This window comes from Rhinolophus sinicus, chromosome 2, assembly GCF_057876585.1.
Source record: "Rhinolophus sinicus isolate RSI-liver-muscle chromosome 2, RSI-T2T, whole genome shotgun sequence".
Classification (NCBI taxonomy): Eukaryota; Metazoa; Chordata; class Mammalia; order Chiroptera; family Rhinolophidae; genus Rhinolophus; species Rhinolophus sinicus.
In genome coordinates, this window is record NC_142502.1 from 115019942 (window position 1) to 115037498 (window position 17557).

The 17557-nt window shown below is 45.3% G+C and overlaps 1 protein-coding gene and 1 pseudogene across 1 annotated transcript in view; one reads left to right on the forward strand and one right to left on the reverse strand.

Annotated features, from left to right (window-relative positions):
• The window catches only part of ACOXL (acyl-CoA oxidase like), a 183541-nt gene that overhangs the window by 110138 nt on the left and 55846 nt on the right, over nt 1–17557 (forward strand). The window lies entirely within an intron of this gene.
• LOC141571756 (lysine--tRNA ligase-like) lies at nt 1043–17350 on the reverse strand (annotated as a pseudogene).

Genomic DNA, 17557 nt, shown 5'->3' on the forward strand with positions numbered 1-17557 from the left:
CTTTTACATATTATTTCAATTTGAAAATCAAAGATGAAAAAGGATGCTTGGAAAAGGCTGTGTTTAGGGAGGCTCGGGGCTTGCATTAATTTCCTGGCAGATTAGAGAATAAAGTGGGAGAGAGGTTAAAGCAAGGACTTGTCTGCCAACTTGATTGGAGGAGGAAGATCAAGGGAATTGTCTGGGACCAGGGAATGGCTATTTTAAGCAGATATGAACCAGAGTCTGTTCACCTTCACAGATTCTTCTTGGGTCAGGTCAGCCTGGTGGCACTTGCTACAGTTAACTGTGTTAGTAGATTTATTCCTGTATCTCACTGGGGTAGACCTGCATCTCTCACCTTTGCTTATCTCTAAAGTTAAAACAAACCACAAAATAACACAGATGAAGGAAAAAAATGACTCATCCTTTTGTGTAGTTTAAAAAACATTTCTAATAGGAAAAAAAAATCCCCAAGCAAAAGTGTTAGATTAAAGTGATTATGTAAAAATTAAAGATCTACTGATTTCAAAAGCTAAAAATGTGACACAGTAGAGGAATATCTAAACAAATATGACTGAAAATGGTTTAATTTCCTTCCTATATAAAAACTCTCTATAAATAAATAAGAAAAATACTAACATCAGAGTATATAAATGGGAACAATATATAACAATTTGAAGAAGACATATGCATGGCTAATGAATATGTAAACAAACTAAATTATTAGTGATCAAAGGAAAGCAAGTTAAAATCAGATAATTTTTTACTTTGTTAAATTAGCAAAAACTTTTGAAAGAATAATACTCAGCTCTAGTAAAATGTCTTAAGACAGGCGAGCTTATACACTAGGAGAAGGAATAAAAATTGATACAATCTTTCTGGAAACTGAATTGGTGATGTGTCAAGGGCTTTAAAAGGGTTAAATATTTTATTATTTTTTTTTTTTATCCAGTAGTAGTTTTTTTTCTAGAAATTCACCTTAAGGAAATCATTAAAATGGTGACTTCAAGGATATTTACAATGAAATATTATTAGGTAAGTAGAAAAGCAGGATATAGAACTCTTCATGATATATTGCTAATTGAATATACTATTATAATATATGTTGGAGATATTCATTATCCATTGATAGTAACACACATACTTGTACTTTCTAGTTTTTGCAACATTGAGGTGTCTGTAATTTTGTATACATTTACATGTACTATCTCCTTATTCATGATAGCTTATTATTAAATCAGTACTACATCTATAAGAGATTTTTAAAAGGAAGGAAATATGACATATATATTAACATCAACGCATAACCTGCTGTCTTTCTCTTTTTGTCTCTCTCTATTTCTCTTTATGTATATGGAAGCTAAATAAATCTATTGTTATCAGTCAGTCATCACACTTCTGCCAGATGAACTTACTAAAATTCAAATCTAAATATGTTTAGAAACTTACAATAGGATTTATACTTCTAGGAAGCTGGAGTAGACGTACTTTTCCCTATTCGTCCCACTAAGGACAACTAAACGGCCTGGACATTACATGTGAAACAAACATAAGAAGACTCTGAAAGGTGGAGACAAGAAAGCAGACCAGCAAGGACCTTGAGGCCCCAGGAATAGCATCGTGGGAAATCTCGTTTCCTTTTTGCCTCATCGATCCCAGACTGGGAACTGATGAAGCTGACAACCCAGAAACACCAGAAAAAAAATATTCCCAACCAAGTCTGCTTTCTCTAGCTAAAGGAGTAGGAAAGGACACTTAGCAAGACAGAAAACTTTTAGATAATATTGTTGTACATTAGTCAAATGCCAGAAAAAGCACTGTGGCCCCACCCCTCCCGTGCCAGCAGAGACCAAATGGGGAGCCTAGACTTCTGCCCAGCCCATGCTGTAATGAGGTGCCCCAACTGCACCCCCATGGTGTTGTCAAAGAAGGCCAAGCAGGGAACTGAGACTTTCACCCCTGGCAGGAGGATACAGCCCCATACCCCTGTGGGGTCAGTGGAGACCATGTGGACAGACTGGACCTCTGTCTTCACCCAGCACCTCCTCCCACCTTCCCCTGTGGTGGTGTCAGAGGAAGCCAAGTGGAAAATTAGAACTTTCACTGCCACTCAGCAGTAATGACACTCCACCCACTGCCCTGTCAGTGGGGACTCTGTGGGGAGCCAGAACCCCCATCCTTACTCAACAATAATGAGGAACTCATCCCCATCACTGGGTGTGGGAATAATACTTCTATCTCCACGGGTCAGCAATGACTCCTTTCCCTGCCACTTAGTGTCAGAAAAATGCTGAAGATTTAAATAAGATCCAGAGTCTCACAATATAACATGAAAATGTATCTGTTTCAATCAAAACTCACTTGTCACACAAAGGACCAGGAAGAAAAAAACTGAATGAAGAAAAAGGTAATCAGTAGATGCCAACACCAAGATGACAGAGATGTTAGAATAATCTGAAAAAATATTTTAAAGCAGTCATCATAAAAATGCTTTAAAGGGCAATTACAAACAACTTGAAATATGAAAAAATAGAAAGTATTGATAAAGAATAGAAAGTCTAAGCAAAGAAATGGAAGCTATAAAAGAGAACCAAATGGAAACATTAGAACAGAAAAATACAATAACCTAAATAGAAATCTCAGTAGATGGTCTCAACAACAGAATGGAGGGAACAGAGGATAGAATCAGTGAACTAGAAGATAAAACAATGGAAATTACCCAATCTGAACAACATATAGAAAATAGACTAATAAAAATTTGTTAAAAAGGAGCAGAGCCTCAGGAACCTGTGGGGCTATAATAAAAGATCTAACATTCATTTCCTGATGTCCCAGAAGAAAATGAGACAGAGTAGGGCTGAAAAAGCACTCAAAGAAATAATGGTTGAAAACTCCCCAAATTTGTCACAAGACAGCCTACAGATTCAAGAAGCTGAGCAAATTCCAAAGAGGGTAAACCCATAGAAAGTCACTCCAACACACATTATAGTGAAACTTGAAAACTAATGATAAAGAAAAAATCTTGAAATCAGTGAGAGAGAAACAATTTGAATCATAGATTTATCATGAGAAACTATGGAGGCCAGAAGGAGGCATGACGTTTTTCAAATACTGAGAGACAGGAACTATCAGGTTAGAATCATTTGCCAGCAAAAGTGTCACATAGGAACGAAAAGGAAATCAAGACATTTTCAGATGAATGAAAACTAAAAGAATTGGTCGTCAGCGGACTTATCCTAAAAGAATAGCTAAAGAAAATTCTCTAAACAGAAAGGAAACAATAAAAGAAGGAAACTTGGAACATTGGGAAGGAATGAAGAGCATGTTTAAAAAATTATAGATAAATGCAATAGAGTTTTCTTTTCCTCTTGAATTCTCTAAATTATGTTTGACATTTGAAGCTAAAGTTACAGCAGTCTGATATGATTCTAAATGAAAGTAGAGTAAACATTTAAGACAATTATGTTATACACAGAGGAGGGTAAAGGGATGCTAGAGAGGTAAGGTTTCTGTACTTCTCTTAAGCTGGTAAAATGATGACACGAGTAGGCTATAAGTAATGTAGACATAACGTCATACCTAGAACAACCACTGAAGAAACTATACAGAGAGATACACTCATGAACACTACATACCAAAATGTAATTTTTAAAAAGTTCAAATAACCTAAAGAAAGGCAAGAAAAATAAAACAGAGAAAACAATAAAAAAAAAAAGGTCAGATTTAGGTCCTAACACATCAATAATTACACTAAATGTAAGTGGTCTAAATAATTCAGTTAAAAAACCGAGTTTGGCAAAGTGGATTAAAAAAAACATGACCATACTCTATGCTGTCCAGAAGAAACTCACTTCAAATATAATAATATAAAATGGAAAATGATAGAAAAAATATATCTTGCAAAGAAAAGCAGGAGTGGCTATATTAATTTCATATAAAGTAGACTTCAGAGAAAAGAAAATTGCCAGAGACAAGGAAGGACATTCGATAATGATGAAAAGGGTCAATTCATCAAAAAGATGTAGCAACCTTAACTGTGTATGTGAAGTAAAATGTGGCAGAACCGAAAGGAGAAATAGACCAATCCACAATTATAGTGAGAGACTTCAACATCCATCTTTCAACAATTGATATGACAACTAGACAGAAAATCAGCAATGATGTAGAAAAACTCGACAACACCACTAACCAACAGGATCTAACTGACATTTATAGAACATTCCACCAAACAAAAACAGAGTCCACGTTCCTTTCAAATGCCTACACTACGTTACCAAAATAGACCATATCCTGTGACATAAAAGAAACTGCAACAAATTATTAAAATTGAAATTACACAGAGTATGTTCTCTGACCACAATGGATTCAAGCTAGAAAACTAACAGAAAGATAACAGAAAAAAAGTCTCCAAATTCTTCCAAAACAAACAACACACTTCTACATAACCATATTAAAAAGAGAAATTCTCAAGAAAAAATTTAAAAAATACATTGAACTGGATGGAAATGAAAATACAATATATCAAAATTTGTGGGACATAGCTGAAGCAGTTCGAAGAGCAAAAGTTATAGCACTAAATGAATACACCAGTAGAGAGGAAAAACCTCAAATCAGTATCTAAGCTCTCCTTTAACCTAGAAAAAGAATAAAATAAGCTGAAAGGAAGGACAAGGAAGGAAATAATAAATATAAGAGCAGAAATCAATGAAATTGAAACAGAACAACAATAGAGAATAAAGCAAAGAGCTGGTTCTTTGAAAAGATTAATATAATTAACAAGACTGTCAAAGAAAAAAGGGAGAAAACACCAATTCCTAATATCAGGAATGAAATAGAGGATAATACTGTAGACACTGAAAATACCAAAAGGGTAATAAGAGAATACTAGGAACAACTTTACATATAAACCTGAAAACATTAGATGAAATGGACCAATGCTTCAAAAAAACACAAAATACCATAACTCGCCCAGTATGCAAGACATTTGAATAAACCTATAACTATTAAGAAAATTGAATTATTTAAAAACTCCTAAAAAATCCCCAGACCAGATGGTTTTGTTGGAGAAGTCTGCCAAACATTAAAAAACAAACAAACAAACAAAAAACGAATTCTATACAACTCTTCTAGAAGTAGTAGAGGAAGAAACACTTTCCAATTCATTTCATGGAGGTAGTCATATCCTGATTCCCAAACCAAATAGAGACAATATAATAGAAGGAAACTATAAAGCAACATCCCTCATGAATATAGACATAAAAATCCTTAGTAAAATTTTAGTAAATAGAATTGAGCAATATATAAAAAGAATTATACAGCATGACTAAGTGGGGCTTATTCCAGGGATGCAATGCTGGTTTAATATTAAAAAATCAATGTAATCCATCATATTAGAATAACCACATAATCATTATCAATTGGTACAGAAAAGGCAATTGAACAATTCAACATACTTTTATTTTAAGAAACACACTTTTTTTTTTTTTTTTTTCTGTAGCAAGGAGTACAAGAGGAATTCTCCATTCCTTTTCTCACTTCTGGTGACTGAACTACGATAGTTAAATGGATAGCAACATACCAGCATCCCCTTGCAGTCATTGCAATTTTGCAGAAATGCAAAGATGCCTGAGTTATGTGGCTTGCCACTATTTTCTAGACAGATGTGCCAGCTGTTGTGCTTTCCAGTGTATCAGCAGTTGCTACATTTTCCTTCTCGTTTTCGGGTTTCATGGCAGGAAACAGACGTACTTCCTTGATGTTACTGGAGTCTGTAAGAGCCATGGCGTCTCGGTCGATGTCCCAGCCAGCTGTAGGGGCAGCCCGTATTCCAGGGTAGTGCAGATGTTTTCATCTATGAACATGGCCTCATCTTTGCCAGGGGCCTTGGCCTTGGCCCGTTCTTGGAAAAGGTGCCGCTGCCACATGGAGTCATTCAGCTCAGTGTAGGCATTGCATATTTTCCTCTTCATGGCAAACAGCTCAAAGAGCTCAGACCCTCTTTAGAGAGGTGCTATTTGGCCAAAGGGTTCATTACGTGTGGGTGATCACAGATGACTGTAAGATTGACACATATCAATTTCAGCAACTCCCCAACAAGCTTATCAAGGAGCCAGGCTGTGGTCTGAGGTAGCGGGCATTCAGTGTCTGCCACACAGATGTCATCAAGAATTTTTTAAGTTTCTTCAGTCTCGTAGAGGTTAGTTCTGGCCACTCATCTACCATGCTGATTCTTCTGAAGGGTCGGGTGAAGTCAATCTCAGGGTCATCTGGATGGTAGGTGACCTTGTAACTGCCTGTAATGTGCTTCACCATCCCTGAAATCATCTCCGTGATTTCCTTGAGATTGTGATAGTCTGCGAATACCATCTAAAACTCACAGGTGGTGAGCTCAGGACTTTGAGTCAAATCAACTCCTTCATGCTGGAACTGGCATCCAATTTCATAAATCTGGTCAATGCCTCCAACCAGCAGCATCTCATGGTACAGTTCTGGAGCATTCTCGTAACATTAATCCATGTCCATCTCACTGTGGTAGGTAGTAAAAAGCTTGGCCACAGCTCCCCCTGGGATGATGTTCATCATGAGAGTTTCAGCCGCTAGGAATTCCAACTCATCCAAGAAACTTCTTATATATGTGATGACTTAGAGCAGACGATAAATTTTTGCCTCACAAAATCATTCAGGATCAAGTTCAAGTATTGCTGACAATATCGTGTTTCCTTGTCTTTGAGGCCAAAGTGAAGATGAACTAACATATGCAAGGAAGGAGATGGCAGTGCAGTCTCATAGGGAACGATGCTCAGCTCATCCTCTTGGTTTTCCCAGGACTCCCCTGAGCTCCATTATGTTTCCCCAGTGCAGTTTGTTATTGATTGAATACATTCTTTTTCTGATTTGTAACTCCTGGGATTGGCCGTGACTTGCACATTGACCCCCTCTCCTCAAAGGTCACAGAAGATGAGCTTTTCCCCAGAAGGTCTTTTGGCATGGATCCTACTTGCCACCTTTAAGGTGATGTCACTCAGGTGTTTCCCAGGCTGTAGGTGATGTATTCTGGATGAAGTGAGTGAGCAAGATGTCTACATGGACCTTGTGTGGGTCTTCCCCGTCGACCTTTAGTTGGTGGACTGCTTGGCTGCGGATCTCATATTGGCTTGGGTCCAGGCTCTCTTCCTTGGCACCCACATATTTATCAGTGGTGTGGTTGGTGGCAACAGCATTGGCCTGGTTTAGTTCTCCCTCACTGAGCTCCTTCTTCTCAGCCTACTTCTCTCTACCTTCTTCTCAAGTTTCAAGTGACTCTTTAGCTCAGTTTGGGCTCACCGCCCTCCACATTTACCTAAGCCCCACGTACCACCTGAAAGGCTCAACATACATTCTTGATAAAAACTCTCTTTCAAATAGAAATAGTGATAAATGTGCTCAATTTGATAAAGAGCACATAAGGAAAACATAAAGATGGTGAAAGACTGGATGCTCCCTTCGTAAGACTGGGAACAAGGCAAGGGTGTCCGCTCTCACCATTCTTATTCACTATAGTGATAGCACTTGTAGCCAGTGCAATAAGGCAAGAAAAAGAAATAAAGCCACATATATTGGGAAGGAAGTAATAAAACTGTTCCTATATTCAGATGTAGAAAAGGAAAAACTCAATTTTTTCTTTCCTATGTAGGGAAAAACCCTGTTCTTCCCTACTGTTTAGTGTGTGTGTGTGTGTGTGTGTGTGAATCTCTTTCACAGCTCACACAGAACACTTCACTACAGTCTCTGATGCCAGCCACAATTTCTCTCTGAGTGCCATAATTTCACTCAGTTCTGACACTACTTGGAGACAGCGTCAATTCTTGCAGACTAAGGGTTCAGTCCCACAAGACTGTCCCCCGCTCCCACTTCAGACACCACTTGTAACCTCAGGTTATCATCCGTGCTTCGGCCAACCAGCTGCGGATCAGAGGTCACCATGACCCCCTCCTCAGTTTGAGTAATTCGCTGGAGCAGCTCACAGAACTCAGGAAAACATGCTTACTAAAGGACAGGATGAAGGCCACAGTGACCAGTCAGATGAAGACACACACAAGACGGGGTCTGGGAGGTTCCTGAGCACACACAGGAACTTCAGTCCCCGTGGAGCTCCTGGTGTGGGTGTGTTCGCCAGCCTGGAAGCTCTCTGAACCCCATACTTTGGGACTTTATGGAGGCTTCATGGTGAAGGTATGACCCATCGTTAACTCCGTTTCCAGCCGCTCTTCCTCTCTGGAGAATAGCGGGAGGAGGGAGGTTGGGGCTGAAAATCCCAAGCTTCAGGTGGTCTTTTGGGCGACCAGCCCTCATCCAGGGTTGATCCACGAGCCCTCCCAGAGTCACCTCATTAGAACAAAAGACAGGCCTGTCACCCAGGAAATTACAAGGGTTTCAGGAGCTCTGTGCCAGGAACTGGAGTCAAAGACCAATATGTATATTTTCTATTATCTCATAAGATGGTATAATTGTTTATATAGAAAATCCCAAGTTATTTCCAGAAAAGTGCTACAAATAAGAAGAGGGTTCAGCAAGGTCACAGGATACATAACAAAAAATCAACTGTAGTTTTATATATTAGCAACAAACACAAGGGTACCAAAATTTAAAATATAGTACGATTTGCAGTTGTTCATAAAAATTGAAATAGGTGCAAATTTAACAAAACAGGTGCAGGACTAACATGCTGAAAGCTACAAAACATTGATGAGAGATGATCTAAAGACACGCAAGGGCACACCATGTTAATGGATTGAACGACTCTGCTGTTGTTTTAAGAGTGTACAGAGCACCCTTTACCTTTAAGGCTGTGGATTAAGAGGGAAAGTGGAGGCAGCAGCCAACCCGTAAGTCCTCAGACATGTCCCATCGTCAGGGACAATCTAAAGCCAGCCTGAAGCATTAGGAAGTGGGTGCCAGCCCTAAGGTGGCTTTCATCTGCCGCTCATGCTCAGTGAGGGGGACCTGGCGCGTATTGGGGCGTCAGTGTCTGCCTCTTTGCTCTCACTGCACACACACGTGGTCAGGCTTGCAGCCTCCGGGGTGTGGCAGGCTCTGGCTGGCTGTGGGGCAGCAAGATGCACACAGACCCTGCACCTGCCGGAGGATGGAGGGGAGAAGAGAAGGGAGTGCTGGCTGTCCCGGGGCTGCCGTCCTGCTTCCTCACTCTCCTGGCTGCAGCAAAGGGGCTCTGCAGGATCTCTGCAGTGGTGCTGATGATGGAAGACTTCTCCCTGCATACAATTTTTTAAAATACGAAAATAATTCCTCAGTGGAGTCATTAGCCCACAGCAGGCAGTCTCAGCTATAACTCATGGCTCCGTGTCTCCCACCACTGTAATTTTGTTTTGCATTCATTAGGACACGAGTTTTTAAAAGGAGGAATCTCAAGGAATCACAATTCCAACGACTAAGATTAACCACCGTGTCACTCACACGTATCACTAAGGCTGTAATTCTGAAAAGTAAAGTAATTTCCCTTGTGTGGGGACCACGTGCACAACGCTTAGACTCCTCTCTAGGGTAGGCGGATTGACTATGCAAGGAAGCGGCTGCTTCTATGGCAACGCGAAGGTTGCCAGCACCTTTTCCAGCTTTATTTTGTTCAGAGACAAAATTCTTATCCCTCCCTGGAATTTGAGAAGAAGAGTGTCGGTTGGTGTTTCTGGGTACATAAAAGGGGCGGGTGCTTCTAGGAAGCTTCCTATGCTTTTAACACACACACACACACACACACACACACACACACACACACACACACACACACATCAATAGGCAGCCTGTTTTCTTCTCTGTCAGCAGTTTCATTGCCTTTAAGGTTGGGTGGAAGAGACTTTCCTCTTTACCCTGAAACTTTCTGTAACAGTTTTAGTGATGCAGAAAAAGTTAGTGCTTTGTTCAGCTTAAAGAAGAAGAAAGAGCGCTTCTTTTGGGAAATTTTTAAATGGCTTTTCTAGATCAAGGATGAGTAGAATGGAGGGTAATCCTAGGGGCTGGGGACAATGGTAATGATTGTGAGGATGACAGCGGCCACACCTTGAGTACCTACTATGTGTCCGGCAAATGTCACTTGACCCTCACCATCATGGCCAGCCCCGTCTTACAGCTGAGAAATTTGAGGCACAGCAGGTTTGTGTCAGTTGCCCAGGATAACACAGCAGGTGTCAGAGTCTGTGTGTACACCAGGGGGTCTGATCCACAGCCTGGGTTTTTACCACCACCTCCTGCCTCCCGCCCCCTGTGACGCCTGGGGTGACGTGATGACGTGATGCTGACCTGGTCCCAGGACGGCCTCACTCGGGCAGCATTAGGCACCAGAAGAGTATCCAGAGCAAACTCAACAGTGAGGCAGCCGGTTTGCTGGTGTTCATTGTGAGGGGTCAGAGCCCTTGTGTGCTGGGTCAGACCCACTCTTGTTTGTGTCACTGAACCCTCAAAGAAGCTGGAATTGGCCAACTGTCAGATCCAGGCGACCCAGGCCTGCCTCACTACTGGCTGTTGAAGGGCAGGGTGACACGGGTTATCACCCAGGTTTGTAAGGTTGTCCAGAAGTGCCCCGCTCAGTGCAGACCTGGAGACAGCACAGCAGGTTCCTCTGCCTGTGGTGTCCCTTGTCTGAAGGCTCTGGGGTCTCCACTGGGGCCATCCATCTGCTTGTGGGAGCATGTGTCCTGGCTCCCAGCCCTGTGGGTCAGCTGCCTGCTCCGCGTGGCACTACTCAGTGTTGTGGCTGGGTAGACAGTCTGCAGAATGGCGGCCCCGCCGGGCACCGCAGCAGGAGACCCACAGCTTTCGTGTTGGGGTGAGACCCACGGGTTTCGTGTTGGGGTGAGACCCACGGGTTTCGTGTTGGAGTGAGACCCACGGCTTTTGTGTTGGGGTGAGACCCACGGGTTTCGTGTTGGGGTGAGACCCACGGGTTTTGTGTTGGGGTGAGACCCACGGGTTTCGTGTTGCGTTGTGACCCACAGATTTCTTGTTGGGGAGGACATTTATGTTCCTGGTACCTTGATTTGGTGTGACCCTTGAGAAAGAGGAAAATGAATGGCAAAGCCTCCTTCTGTCTGCAGAGTCTGGCCAAGAAAACATGGGCCCTATGTTTGCGTCTGCGAGTTCGGGGTGACTCCCTGTTCTTGATATAGACTTTTCGACACTGACAGGAAAGCACCTTCATTTCTTTCTATTTCTGAAATATTCTCATGTTTAAAAAGTGTCCTCATCACTGACCCATCACAACCCCTGAGGACTTGTCTAGTCTAGTCTGTGGAAGGTTGGACTGTTGAGGGCTGGGAGAAAGAAAGGCATCTGGAAGGTACACGTTATTTGTTGGGAATCCTGCAGGATTGGAAAGGCACTCTGAGAGCTTTTCCTTGGGGCTGTTTTACATATTAATCACAATTTGGACTACAATTAAAGGAACATTTACCTATATGCCACACACACATGCATACATTTGAAGTATGACAGCTAAAACATGGTGATGTGACATGTTGCGTCTGATATTTCAATGCTTTGTCAGGGTTGCTTTGTCAAAGCCCAAGGGCAAACCGTTGAATGTTCAACTTTTTAAAAAAACATATAGGAAGAGTTGTGTGCAGGCTGGCCCTTCCGAGGTCCCAAACTTGATCCAAGGGATTGGTTGGGCTGGGTGTGCTGAGGCTTGGGGCTAGAAGTTGGGTGTCCGTTGCATGCATCGCTTGATAATAAGCAGCCAACATTTTGCATCCTGGTTGGCCAGCTGGACCAAATCTGCCTGGTCCACCCAGTGGCGTAAAATAGCCTGCTTTGTACATATTTTCTTTCTGAGCTTCAATGTCCAAGCCATCCCAGAGAAGGGGAAGACACAGGAACAGAAAGGCTTAGGCTCACTGAGAGGTGGGAGGGTCTCCACCTGAGTCAGTGGGAATGAGGTGCAGTGGTCTAGCTGTGGGGCTCTCACAGGCTCCCTTAAATCCTGCTTGTGGCTGAGTTATTGATGAGGGAAGGAGGCCACAAGGAATGTGGCCTGTGCCCAGGGATTTGCTCAGCTTTTGTCTGCAGAGGTCAGCACGTGGACAGTGAAGGGTGAGTGTTCTGTCTTCCCTCCCTCTGGCAGCATGGATGCCTACAAAACAGCTTGTACCCCAAGAAGTCTTGAGGTGAAAGTGGAGGCCTGGCCAAGAAGCTCCTCTCCTTCTTTCGATGACGGGATGTCACTCAGAGTAGACTGATGCAATGATGCCGCAGAGCAGGAAACACACGAAGCAATTCTCTTTTTAGTAGGTCACTGGCCTCCGTTGGGAGAAGAGAGGAGGGAGCGTGGGGATGGTGGGCACGCGGCTGCCGCAGAGGCTGCGTGTGCAGTAGCTGTGCTGGTGATTAATAGCTGTGTCACTTCCCATGAATGTTGCTTTAAGCAGCCGTGTTCGAAATTGAGTGGGAATGAAATAAAACAACCCAAAATAAACGTTTCCTCTCTTCCTTACGAGTTGCTGGGATCCAGAAATGGCTTTTCAGATCTATGATTTTAAAGGGCATCATCCCCAGCAGCTCAGAGCTCCAGCTTTGTCCTCACACGGATGCCATGCATATACACGTCACTTGTTTTTAAAGACTATGAAGAATTCAAGCTCAGTGACTTTGAGGTTTTTCTCGGCGCTGAAATAAAAATTATGTTTACAGAGAAAAATATAGCCTTTACATGTGTTTTAAAGAAAAATAGTAACCCAGCAGAGGAAGAGGACAGGAAGGAGCTTGTGCGTATGGATGGTGACATGGAGCAGTTAGGACGTCTGGCAGGCGGGGATGTTGACCAGCTGCAGGCTTGCAGGCCTGTGACCTTGTCCAGGGCAGCTTGCCAGGACATGCAACCCGAGGATGGGCCTGCACCCTCATGGTCCCCAGTGTGGTCAGCTAGGGCCCGAGAGCATAAATCAGAGGGTGACCACAGAGTGGCAGGCAGGGTTCCTGCACTGACCATACCCTTTCAGGGCACCATCTTGAGGCCCCTTTCTCTGCTGCCTCTGCTGGAGCCAGGCTGCCAGCTTGGGGGCAGATGGTGACCATTGTGGGATGACCTCTGGTGCATCTCTGGGCAGGAGCTTTTAGAGTCATGCTTTCTCCCGAGAAGCCAAAGAACACATCTTATGGGTGAGAAGCTGGGGGGAACCCTGGCTCAGTGCTTTGGGGATAGTCAGTGTCTTGGGCCAGAGGGAGGGAGGGAAAGAGTGTGGGTGCTGCCTCCTGCCCACTCCTTTGTTTCCTTCTAGTCCAGCACAAGGCAAACAAACCAGCGGTAGGTGGGGCTGGTGGCAGGGTGGGTCCTCATATTTGCGTCCTCCACCCCTGTCCTCACTGCCCACTGCTCCCATGCAGACACTCGCTGTTCTTCTATTGGAACATTGAGTAACAAGCAAGCATTCCAAGGAGCAGTAGAGGGGGGCAGGCAGAGGGGGGCATGAAGACGCGGGATGTGAGGAGGGGGGCAGGCAGAGGGGGGCTAGAGGAGGGGTGTGGGCGGAGGGGGCTCGTGAGGAGGGGACGTAAGGAGGGGGAATGTGGACGGGGCAGGTGGAGGGGGTGTGTGGAGGGGGCTATGGGAGGAGGGGTGTGGGCGGAGGGGGCACATGAGGAGAGGGACACGAGGAGGGGAGCAGGCAGAGGGGATGTGAGGAGGGATCTGTGTGGAGCTACTGAGAGGTGTCAGAACTTCCCTCTGTCACCCTTCCTTCCTCTTTCTTGGGCTCCCACACGTGGCCAGGCTGGAGCTCCTGATGGCAGGATAGGCCTGCCCTCAGTGAGCTGCGCTTCCTGCCCCAAGTGTTGTTTGGAAACCCAGGTTTTATCATTGTTCAGGGATGGTGAGGCCAACAGATCAGGAAATGCCTGCCACTGAGAAGATAACTTGCTATCACAGTTCCCAGGAGGAGGGGGCAGCCACCTGTCACAGAGTCACACAGGAAGCCCAGGTGCAGTCAGGAAGCCGAGGGAGCGAGGGGAGACGTGGGCGACAGCCCTGTTTCTGGTTTCCACGGGAAGGACTGGCTGAGGCACGGTCAGCAGGCTAAGCTGGTTGGTACTGGCTCATTTGAATAATTTCGAAGGTTCTGGTACATGGGGCTGTCCCTGGTTGTCTGGTACCTGGCCCTAGGAAGGTTAGGGCTGGGGACAATGGCCCAGAGTGGAAGAGCCAGACAAAGGTATTGGCTGGGGTTATGGCTCTGCATTGGTTAGTTTGTGCTGGAAGATGGGTTCGGAGAGGAGTTATTTCCTCACTCTAGGAACTGGCTGGCTCTGGGAGGGACTGTCCCTCCAGTGTCAGCAAGGGCCCAGATGTCAAAGCATCGAAACCTGTGGTTACTACAGGTGCACACGTGCCAGCTTGAAGGGAAAAGTGCTCCCATGTGGGAGGAATAGCAGAAGACACACTCGGGCATTCTGAGCTGAAGCAGCTTCCTGCTTAGACTGGTTTGGGTTTTGAGGAGTGTGCTGAGGAAGGGGACGGTCTCAGTAGGGGAGGACATTTGGCTGAGCCACCAACAAGTGGCCCTTAGGGGTGAGGTTGCTTGCAGGCAGAGAGCCCTGCCTGGACAGAAGCCCTGGATGGCAAGATGTCTGAAGGGGCTTAGCAGGAAAAACATGTCAACAAAAGGTCACTGCCATCAATTTAAGGCCAACAGGTGTCCCCAATCTGGGGTGCCATAAAAGGAGAGACTGTTGACATGAATAGTTTGCAAACGGGGAAACGCAGCTTTCAGAGGAAACAGAAAGTACACCACCAGCCCCCTCACCCTCCCCTCCCCCCCAAAAAAAAGAAAAAGGGGAGGATGCATTTTGTAGAGAAAGTACCTGCCCTGGTACCTGATTGGTCCATTGTTATGCAGACGAGGAACACAAATTTGCACAGTCTGATTGGTCCAAATAGCACTGTACTAATTGATTAGAATAGTTCATTCTGATTGGTTGTTATGGAGCTGCTCTGATTGGTTAGTAACGATGCAAGTGAGGATATAGCTGTGCAGCTCTGATTGGATGGGGCAGGTCTCAGCCCATTGGTGGAAAGACCATACCAGCAACCCCTTTATAAGGGTTGGCTAGGCAGGCAGGAACACAGTGTAGGAGGCTGGCAGCCCAGTCTGTGGCTTTTTCCTGAAGGTGTAGCCTGTGTGAGAAGCAGGCCTCTTTTAGCAATGGTTGCTAGACTCTGATGGTGAATTTGAACCCAGTTAACCACAAGGAGTCCTTCTTGGCAGGTATATTTTTTTTAGGGATCAACAAACAGTTGGGACACTCAAGTAAGGCCAAAGTTGGCTCCTGAGTGCCCAGCTGCGGCACCTGGGTGTCACTCTGTAAGCTGAGCAGAGCTGGTTTGCCCTCTGGGAGTTCTAGTGCGTTCATAGGCTCACGGTCACAGAACTTAATCAGCCAGTGAGGGTCCTGAAGTTGAATTTATTCTAGATGCAGGGGACAGCCAGGCCCCAGGCAAGCGGTTGGCAGCCTCTGTGTTCCAGGAGTCACATCATGAGAATGGTGTCCGGAGTTGCCAGATCCTCCTTGTTTTCAAGACAGACTGTTGTGAAGTCACCTGGCCTGTCCGTGGCTCCTTAGCTAAACTCTCCCCTTCTTATCAGCATGACAGAAGGTACTGGGAGGCCTGCCACCTGGACCTTTGGTGGCCTCTTTCTGCTCTGCACCTGTCACCCCAATTGAACTGTGTGGGCTAAAGAGGAAATGGGATGATGACAAGGTGTGCCTAAATTGGGAAACTGAGGCACACTAGGCAGGGGGCAGATCTAGCATCAAAGATGCTCCATGAGGTCGTGAGTGAGCCACTTGGCCTGTGTCATCTGCCCGTCGTCCTCAGCAAAACTCATTCATTACACAGACATCGTGTGTCTGCTGTGTGCCGGGCTAAGACTGAGGCTGCAACTCAAAAATGGGCTATTTGATGGGACATTGTCGAAAATTGTTATTGTAACTATTTTTCAACAAAAGAAAACTAAAAGGTGCTGTGAGCAGTCTCCTCTTTTGCTGTCACCAGGGACAAAGGCTCCTGAAATGGTCTGACCACACAGAGGAAATATGGTAATTGATGTGTGGGTGGGCGGGGCCCATGCACGGGGCCCTCCTGCTCATATCACCTGGTCTGCTTCTGTGTCCCAGGCTGTGTGCGCAGGGGCTGGGCCTGGCCTTCCTGACCCTGGTGGACGTCCAGCGCCGCCCAGTGTGGTGCCAATGTTTCCCAGGACAGTGACTCACATATGGCAACATCTGCTTTTAGTCGACAAGATTTTAGCCACACAGCCATAGAAAAAGCTACACTATAATCACAGCATTTAAAAATGAGAGTCAGGAGGGTGGGGACAAATGGAATTTGTAAAGTGGCCTGACATTATGATGACACCATTATTGGGTCTGTGGATTTTTAACTGGATCCGCAGCGATCCAGCCGAAGCTGAGAGGTTTCCCCAGACTGTCAGGCCTCATGGGGTGCTGCCCTGCCCTGCTGTGTGGGTGGCGTCGGGGCAGTATTCCCCGCACAGCCATCTGTGGGGGGCAGACTGTGCCTGGGGAGTCCGCCCTTGTAGAGAACAGGCCTGTGCTCATAGTGCTCACAGTGGCTGCCCTGTGTGCCCGTTGTCACATGTGTGTCCCCTCCCACCACACGACAGGGCCGTGTGGGCATGAATTCTAGACGCCTATTCACTGAAAGGACTATGGTGCCCTTTAAAAAGTACAAGACAATTACTAAAGTATAAAATTATATTTAAGAAATCTTTAGCAAACAAAAATTAGGACAGATGGCTGCTTCCCCTCTCTGAGTGCTGGGTGGATAGCCTCACTTCAGTGGTGTCTGAAGCACAGGTGTGCCTGTTTGATAATGTAGCACGTGTGTACCTGTGCGTATATGCCAGTGTGTGCATGGGTGTGCACGCATGCACATGTTGGACACGTGTGTGTGGGTGTGCATGTGTGCACACGTGCCTGTGTGCATGCGTGGGTGTGCACACATGCACGTGTGTGAAATGCTCTTTCAGAACTCCACATGAAGGTCAGAGGTGTTCACGACAGGATGCAGTCCTGCCCAGGATCGGGCAGAGGGTGACCTGCCACAGGCCGAGGGATGCTGTGAAACGGTCTACGGGCGTTGCCTGTGGGGACAGCCCCAGACGCACCACGTTATAAGCTGCTCCAAGGACGGCCTCAGTTCATGGGAAACAGCTGCCTCAGAGCCAGGCACCGCACTGCCCACAGGCGTGGGAGCAGGGCAGGATGAGGGCAGTACCTTCTCCGTGCGGGGCGGCCGGGCAGCCGTAGTGGGCTGAAGAGAGCGCCCCGCCTGTGCGTCTGGCAGGAGCACCAGGATTCGCATTACCTCCTTGCAGAGAATGTTTTTTTGAAATATGTTCTCGGATATCGCTTCCATCCTGTTAATTAAGTCACACACTTAGTAAAGCGGAGTAATTAATGATTGTGGGATACTCGGCACTATGAAATGCCATGCGAATGTTAAGGAGTAAAATTACTCTGTGTTATTAAATAGTTACATGGCTTTCAAAATATTCCGTGGTGGGAAGGT